Source organism: Panthera leo, chromosome B1, assembly GCF_018350215.1.
Source record: "Panthera leo isolate Ple1 chromosome B1, P.leo_Ple1_pat1.1, whole genome shotgun sequence".
Taxonomy (NCBI): domain Eukaryota; kingdom Metazoa; phylum Chordata; class Mammalia; order Carnivora; family Felidae; genus Panthera; species Panthera leo.
In genome coordinates, this window is record NC_056682.1 from 17,853,459 (window position 1) to 17,860,568 (window position 7,110).

Sequence of the window (7,110 nt, forward strand, 5' to 3'; positions counted from 1 at the left end):
CTTCCAGGGTCATTCAGATTATTGGCATAATTTTCTTGAGGCTCTATGACTGGATGGCATTCCTTGGCTTTTCACTGGTTGTCAGGTGAAGGGTACCCTCAAGTCCTAGATGTTGCTTAAAGTTCCTTGCCATGTGGCTTCTCCTAAATAGTCACTAATTCATCAAGCCCACAAAGATGGACTTCAGTCCAGTCTGCAAAGACAGAATCTCATATAATACAACATAACTTTGGAAGTGATATCCATCACCTTTGCCATATTTTATTCATTAGAAGCAAGTCATATCCTACCCAGACTCAATGAAAGAGATTACATGAAGGTATGAATATCAGTGGGTAGAAACCATTAGGGGTTATGTGAGGAGCTGATTGCTCCAATTCCCCTCCATCAAAAACAAAAATATGTGACTCTGGAAAATGAAATCCAAGGTTACATAAAATGGGTTAGTTCCCAGTCATGTCATCTTTGCATATTCAGAAAAGTTATATGAAGTTTACTAAAAGTAAGGAATGTCTTAGATTTTTTAAATTCTTAGTACTATATTAAACTTTTTTTTTAATGCTTCACGAATTTCTGTGTCATCCTTGTCAGGGGCCACATTAATCCTCTCTGCATTGTTTCAATTTTATAAGCTAACTTTTTAAATTGCTGGCCTATTTAAATTTCTTGAAGACTGGATGTGCTTACTAGTGATCTCAAATTGTAGAATGTTGTGAACTTCTGGAGAAAGATGGTGGAATGGGAGGACCCTAAGGTCATATCTTCCCATGGATACAACTAGATAACATTCATATCAGTATAAATGACCCAAGGGGGAAAAAAACCCAAAGACTGGCAGAACCAACTCCAACAATTAAATATAGAAAAGAAATCATATCAAAGAGGGTAGAAAGGGTGGAGGTGGGGGAAGCTAAATGGACCTGTGGGTCTGTCTACTGGAAGGAGAGACCCAGAGGCCAAGGGAGGTGAGAGAAACAGCCTATCATGCCAGGAAGCCTACACAGAGAAGACAAATCCCATAACATTTGGCTTTGAAAAACAGAGGGGCTGAATTTTGTAAGTTCTTATAACCAGCGGAACTTATAGCCTGGAACTTTAAAAATCAGTGGACTTGGCCCTGGGACAACTGGGAGGGTGATAGGAAATGGAATCCCCATCTCCAAAAAGACAGCACAAAAATCAGCCCAGCATAAAGGCAGCAGTTTGAAAGATGCCTGGAGCATAATGGAGGGAGAGTTATATACTAATCACAGAGCATGTCCCACCGGGACACAGATCCCTGGGAAACTCTTCCAAAAACAAAGGAGATGGCAAGTGCCAATACCCTCCCATGTCTCCAACATAAACATCTGACCATCTGTGCGATCCAGTGTAGTTCAGGCATTCAGTACTTAACTTGCTTATGCTGCACTCTGCACCCTCCAGTCTGACCTGTCTCAGCCCCAGCAATGCAGGTCCCTTTCCCCAGAAGACTGGCATGAACCTTACCAACACTGCATCCCCCAACTGTGCACTTGCAGTGCCTTGGTCTCCTTGGTGATGATAGTGGCTGGTCACCTCCTGCTGGAGGACATGCATACCTTTTCAAAACCACATGCCTTACCCTCCCACACTTTGTGTAGTGGCCTCTGCCTCCTCTTGGGCAGACGAACAGTACCACCTTGTTAAAAGTGTGTACCCCACTATTTCAAAAACAGGAGACATGGTTGATTTTCCTAACAGCTAGCTAGACACAGTGAGGAGACAGAGGAATGTGTCCCAGATGAAAGAACAGGACAAAATTACAGCAAGAGATCTAAGCAAAACAGAGACAAGTAATATATCCAATAGAGAATTTTTTTCAATATATGAAGTTTATTGTCAAATTGGTTTCCATACAACACCCAGTGCTCATCCCAAAAGGTGCCCTCCTCAATACCCATCACCCATCCTCCCCTCCCTCCCACCCCCCATCAACCCTCAGTTTGTTCTCAGTTTTTAAGAGTCTCTTATGCTTTTGCTCTCTCTCTCACTCTAACCTCCTTTTTTTAAAAAACTAATGATCATAAAGCTACTCATTTGACTTGAGAAGAGAGTGGAGGCAGTGAGACCCTTACCAAAGAGATAAAAAAAGAACCAATCAGAGATGAAGAACACGATTGAAATAAAAAATAGACTAGACAGAATAAATAGCAAACTAGAGGAAGCAGAAGAACAAATCAGTGACCTGGAGAAGACAGTAATGAAAAGTAAACAGCTGAGCAGGTGGGAGAAAAACAATACACAAAATGAGAATAGACATAGGGAACTCAGTGACTCCATTAAGAATAATAACAGTCACATTACAGAGATCTCAGAAGGAGAAGATTGAGAGAAAAGGGGGAAATGAAAACTTACTTGAAGAAATAATAACTGAGAACTTCCTGAATCTGGGGAAGGAAACAGAAATTCAGATCTAGGAGGCACAGAGAGCCCCTAACAAAATCAACCCAAGGAGGTCCACACCAAGACACACAGTAATTAAAATGGATAAAAGTAGTGATAAGGAGAGAATTTTAAAAGTAACAAGAAAGGGCACCTGAATGGCCCAGTCAGTTCTGCATCCAGCTCTTGATTTCAGCTCAGGTCATGATCTCACGTTCATGGGTTTGAGCCCTGCATTGGGCTCTGTGCTGGCCATGTGGAGTGTGTTGGGATTCTCCCTTTCTCCCTCTGTCTCTGCCCCTCCCCAGCTCATTCTCATTCATTCTCTCCTTCCCTCCCTCCCTCTCTCTCTCTTCTCTTCTCTTCTCTTCTCTCTCTCTCTCTCTCTCTCTCTCTCTCTCTCCTCAAAGATAAATAAACTTAAGGAAAAAAAGCAGCAAGAAAAAGAAAACAGTTATAGGGAAACCCCATAAGGCTATCAACTGATATTTCAGCAGAAATTCTGAAAGGCAGAGGGGAGTGGCAGCATATATTCAAAGTGCTAAAAGGAAAAGAATCTGTAGCCAAGAACACTCATTCCAGCAAAGCTATCATTCAGAATATAAGGAGAGAGAAAGATTTTCTAAAACAAAAATTAAAGGAGTTCATGACCACTAAATGAGCACTACAAGAAATATTAAAGGGGATTATTTGAGTGGTGAAAAAAGACCAAAAGCAACAAAGGCTAGAAAGTAACAGAGAACATCATCAGAAACAACAGCTTTTTTAGGTAATACAGGGGCAGTAAATTTATATCTTTCAATAATTACTGTGAATGTAAATGGACTAAATGCCCCAATCAAAAGACATAGGGTAATAGAATGTTTAAAAACTAAGAACCATCTATATGTTGCCTACAAGAAACTCATTTTAAGACCTAAAGACACCTGCAGATTGAAAGTGAGGGAATAGAGATTCATTTATCATGTTAATGGACATCAAAAGAAAGCCAAAATAGCCATACTTATATCAGAAAAACTAGATTTTTAAAACAAAGACTGTAAGAAATGAAGAAGAACATTATATCATAATTAAGGGGTCTACCCATCAAGATGTAACAATTTTAAATATTTATGTCCCCAACTTGAAAGAACCCAAATATATATATCAACTAATAACAAACATAAAGAAACCCACCCATTGATAATAATAAAATAATCATAGGGTACTTTCACACCCCATTTACAGCAATGCGCAGATCATCTAAGCAGAAAATCAACAAGGAAAACAATAGCTTTGAACGACACACTGAACAAGATGGACATAACAGATATATTCAAAACACTTCATCTTAGAGCAACAGAATACACATTCTTTTCAAGTGCACAAGGAACATTCTCCAAAACAGATCACATATGGGGTAACAAATCAGCTCTCAACAAGTACAAAAAGAATGAGATAATTCCATACATTTGTTCAGACCACAAGCTTATGAAACTTGAACTGAGCCACAAGAAAAAATTTGGAAAGACCACAAATACATGGAGGTTAAATAACATCCTACAAAAGAATGAATGGGTTAACCAGGAAATTAAAAAAGAAATTAAAAAGTACATGGAAGCAATTGAAAATGAAAACATGACAGTCTAAATCTTTTGGGATTCAGTAAAGGCAGTCCTGAGAGGGAAATATATTGCAATACAGTCCTAACTGAAGAAGCAAGAAAAGTCTCAAATATACAACCTTAACATTAAACCTAAATGAGACAGAAAAGGAACAGCAAATAAAGCCTAAAGCCAGAAGAAGAAGGAAAATAATAAGGACTAGAGCAGAAATAAATGATAGAGAAACAACGACAGCAAAACAGAACATACCAATGAAACCAAGAGATGGTTCTTTGAAATAATTAATAAAATTTTTTTTAAATTTTTTTTAACATTTATTTATTTTTGAGACAGAGAGAGACAGAGCATGAACGGGGGAGGGTCAGAGAGAGAGGGAGACACAGAATCTGAAACAGGCTCCAGGCTCTGAGCAGTCAGCACAGAGCCCAACGCGGGGCTCGAACTCACGGACCGCGAGATCGTGACCTGAGCCGAAGTCGGCCGCTTAACCAACTGAGCCACCCAGGTGCCCCGGAAATAATTAATAAAATTGATATACTCATAGCCAGACTGATCAAGAAGAAAAGAAAATGGACTCAAAGTCCTGAACAAAAGAGGTTAGGTCACAACCAACACAACAGAAACACAATCATAAGAGAATATTGTGAAAAATTATATGCCAACAAACTGGGAAATCTGGAAGAAATGGAAAAATTGCTAGAAACATATAAACTACCAAAACTGAAACAGGAAGAGACAGAAAATTTGAACAGGCCCATAACCAGTAAAGAAATTGAATCTGTAATCAAAAATCTTCCAATAAACAAAAGTCCAGGGCCGGACAGCTTCCCAGGGGAATTCTACCAGACATTTAAAGAAGAGTTAATACCTATTCTTTTGAAGCTGCTCCAAAAAATAGAAATGGAAGGAAAGCTTCCAAACTCATTCTACAAGGCCAGCATTACCTTGATTCCAAAACCAAAGACCCCACTAAAAAGGAGAACTACACGCCAATTTCCCTGATGAACATGAATGCAAAAATTCTCAACAAGATACTAGCAAACCAGATCCAACAATACATTAGAAGAATTATTCACCACAGATCAAGTGGGATTTATCCTCGGGTGCAGGGCTGGTTCAATATCCACAAATCAATCAACATGCTACATCACATTAATAAAAGAAAGGATAAGAATCACATGATCCTTTCAATAGATGCAGAAAAAACATTTGACAAAACGCATCATTTCTTGATAAAAACCCTCAAGAAAGTGGGCATGGATGGAACCTAACTCAACATCATAAAGGCCATATATGAAAGACCCACAGCTGAGATCATCCACAATGGGGAAAATTGAGAGCTTTTCCTATGGTCAGGAACAAGACAGGAATGTCCCCTCTTACCATTGCTATTTAACATACTACTGGAAGTCCTAGCCTCAACAATCAGACAACAAAAAGAAATAAAAGACATCCAAATTGGCACGGAAGAAGTCAAACTCTCACTATTTGTGGATGACAGGCTATTCCAATTAGGAAATCCAAAAGATTCTGCCAAAAAAATTGCTAGAACTAACACATGAATTCAGCAAAGTTGCAGGATATACAGTCAATGTACGTAAATCTGTTGCACTTCTATACACCAATAATGAAACAGCAGAAGAATAAATAAGCGAATCAACCCCATTTACAACTGCACCAAAACCCATAAGACACCTGGGAATAAACCTAACCAAAGATGTAAAAGAACTGTACTCTGAAAACTATAGAAAACTTATGAAAAGAATTAAACAGGACACAAAGAAATGGAAAAGCATTCCATGCTCATGGATCAGAAAAACAAGCATTGTTAAAATGTCTATACTACCCAAAGCAACCTACACATTTAATACCATTCCTATCAAAATACACCCAGCATCCTTCACAGAGGTAGATCAAAGAATCCTAAAGTTTGCATGGAACCACAAAAGACCCCAAGTAGTCAAAGGAGTTCTGAAAAAGAACAACAAAACTGGAGGCATCACAATTCTGGATTTCAAGCTAGATTGCAAATCTGTGGTTATCAAGACAGTATGGTATGCCACAAAAAAGTGGATACATAGATCAACAGAACAGAATAGAAAACCCAGAAATGGACCCACAACTGTATGGTCAACTCATCTTTGACAAAGCAGGAAAGAATACCTAATGGAAAAAAAAGACAGTCTCTTCAACAAGTGATGTTAGGAAAACTGGACAGCAACATGCAGAAGAACACTTCCTTAACACCATACACAAAAATAAATTCAAAATGAATGAAAGACCTAACTGTGAGACAGGAAACCATCAAAATCCTAGAGGAGAAAACAGGAAACTACCTCTTTGACCTTGGCCAGAGCAGCTTCTTACTAGACATGTCGCTGAAGGCAAGGGAAGTGAAAGCAAATATGAACTATTGGGATTTCATCAAGATAAAAACTTTTGCACAGCAAAGAAAACAATCAACAAAATGAAAATCAGCCTATGGACTGGGAGAAGATATTTGCAAACAGCATATCTTATAAAGGGTTAGCATCCAAAATCTATAAAGAACTAATCAAACTCAACACCCAATAAACAAACAATCCAGTTAAGAAATGGACAGAAGACATGAACAGACACTTTTTTCCAAAGAAGACATCCAGAGGCTAACAGACACACGAAAAGATGCTCAACATCACTCATCAATAGGGAAATACAAATCAAAACCACCATAAGATACCACCTCACACCTGTCAGAATGCCTAAAATGAACAATACAGGAAACAACAGGTGTTGGTGAGGATGTGGAGAAAGCGGAACCGTGTTGTAGTGCTGGTGGGAATGCAAACTGGTGCAGCCACTCTGGAAAACAGTAAGGAGGTTTCTCAAAAAGTTGCAAATAGAACAATCCTACGATCTAGCAATTGCACTTGGTATTTACACAAAGGATACAAAAATACAGATTTGAAGGGGCACATGACCCCAAAGTTTAGAGCAGCATTATTAACAATAGCCAAACTATGGAAAGACTCCTAATGCCCATCGACTGTTGAATGGATAGAGAAGAGGTGATATATATGATATATACATATATATCATATATACACATATATATCATATATAC

At 38.6% G+C, this 7,110-nt stretch overlaps 1 non-coding gene across 1 annotated transcript; it reads right to left on the reverse strand.

The window, feature by feature from the left end:
* Positions 1 to 544: 544 nt before the first annotated feature.
* LOC122218823 lies at positions 545 to 650 on the reverse strand. Its single transcript, XR_006202138.1, has one exon. It is a non-coding gene; the product is annotated as a U6 spliceosomal RNA (small nuclear RNA).
* Between the last annotated feature and the right edge of the window lie 6,460 nt (positions 651 to 7,110).